This window comes from Microplitis demolitor, chromosome 7 (genome assembly GCF_026212275.2).
Source record: "Microplitis demolitor isolate Queensland-Clemson2020A chromosome 7, iyMicDemo2.1a, whole genome shotgun sequence".
Classification (NCBI taxonomy): Eukaryota; Metazoa; Arthropoda; class Insecta; order Hymenoptera; family Braconidae; genus Microplitis; species Microplitis demolitor.
Genome location: NC_068551.1, coordinates 11251099 through 11252943, shown reverse-complemented (window position 1 = coordinate 11252943; position 1845 = coordinate 11251099). Strand labels below are relative to the sequence as shown.

Genomic DNA, 1845 nt, shown 5'->3' with positions numbered 1-1845 from the left:
ATATTTTATATTGTTATATTGTTATAATAAGATACATGTTAAATGTAAGTTTTTAATTTTAGTACACAGTATTTTATTAATTAACTCAAAGATTTATCATCAACAATAACTTTTATTAGACCTGTTTTACATTTTTTGTTTTCATTATATATATATATTTTTTAAATTCGGTTCTCTTCTTTTTTATTTTGATTCAATTACTTGAATGGTAATATTATTGCTAAAAATACTTATGTAACATTTTAAATTATGGTATAAATTTATTACAAATTCATAAAGCAAGAGGTATACAGTTTCAATGGTTGTTGGTAAATTGTTTTTTTTTTTTTTTTTCCAATTAATTCGTTGGTTTCTTTTCCTCGTGAACGTCAGCGCTGGCATAATTGATATCGTCGTACAGGACGACTAATCGTTTAATTCCAGTAAATGCTGATCATTTAATTTGTGAACAAAATTCCTTAAAGGTCTCTTCCGTATTCTTAAAACAGAATATTTGTTGTAATAGATAAGTTCAATAAATAAATGATGATTGAATTTTTTTTTTTACCTTTCAGCAGCATAAATATGAAATTTAAAAACTGGTTCTAAAATTTTAATGCTTTTGGTTGAATCTAATCTCTATATGATCATGTCTTGTTTTATTGCCCGGATCCTGTTGAATGTTAATTCATAAATTAAGCTCCAGCGTATGCCTTTTTGGAGTGAAACTCTGGAAAAACATATCATATTTAATTAATATGGGTTATTTTTTGACAGATAAATTATTTTAGTTAATAAATGTACTTGTTAAATAAATATCTGACAGTGAGCATAAGTACTGGATCTGGTCTCAACTCACTAGGATCATCCGCAAATGACTTACCTACACTGGATCTTTGAAAACATTTCATTATTTTAGTGAAATCAGCTTTTTTGTGCCTTTGATTTTTAGGTTTTCCATCGATCTCTGAAATGCGTAATAAACCTTCTCGTTCTCTTCTGAAAATATTATTAAATAATTTTATCACAACGTTCATTAAATCCGATTGAAATTTTTTCATCAGATTAAATCGGAAAATAAATTTATTATTTTTCGCTTAAACTCGATTCAAACCGATTGAGCCAATCGGAAAGTTCCAATTAAAACCCAATTAGAATTTTTCAATCGCAGTTTTTGATTAGGGAAATTGTATTATTGTGATTATTTTTTTTTAAACTTACAGACGTCATTCTTTTCCTGAACACATTGAAAAACATGTGCCGACCATTTTTCTTAATTATTAACCCAGTTTTTGTCACTTCTATTATTGCAATAAATCAAATCTATTTTATTGTAAATTACAAGATAAGTGTGAATGTAGCAGATATCAGATAAATTTAAAATTATTAATAAATAGAATATTAGAGTCAATAATTGGTAAAATCAAATTTAAAAAAAGGACGAATATGAAAAAATTAATACGTGCATTTTTTATGAATTATATTTTATTAATTATTTACTCTATTTATTTATAATTTTATATGTGTGAAAAAAAAAAATTAAATAATTTTTAAATAAAATTATTATTAGTTTGTAATGATGATAAATTTTAATTATTTCGTTGATTATTATTACTTTTTTTGATAGGTAAAAATATTTACAAATATAAAAAAATACACTTTGATTTTACGACTTCATTTCCGATACGTTCCGTACTTTTTTTTTATTTTTAACAGTGTCCATATTTGTGTAAATTTGATAAATTAATTCGTAAATAAATAATATGATTAAAATAATAATAAAAACTGTAATAAATTCAATACGAGAGAAAATACAAAAATTATTAAATAAACGGGTGGTCTGTGTAAATAATTTACTGAATTATT

General features: G+C 23.7%; 1 long non-coding RNA gene across 1 annotated transcript; it reads right to left on the bottom strand.

The window, feature by feature from the left end:
- Positions 1-318: 318 nt before the first annotated feature.
- LOC128668266 (uncharacterized) lies at positions 319-1435 on the bottom strand. The gene is made up of 4 exons (XR_008404021.1): positions 1201-1435; positions 863-978; positions 548-709; positions 319-478 (listed from the first exon to the last, which is right to left on the bottom strand). It is a non-coding gene; the product is annotated as an uncharacterized LOC128668266 (long non-coding RNA).
- Positions 1436-1845: the final 410 nt, after the last annotated feature.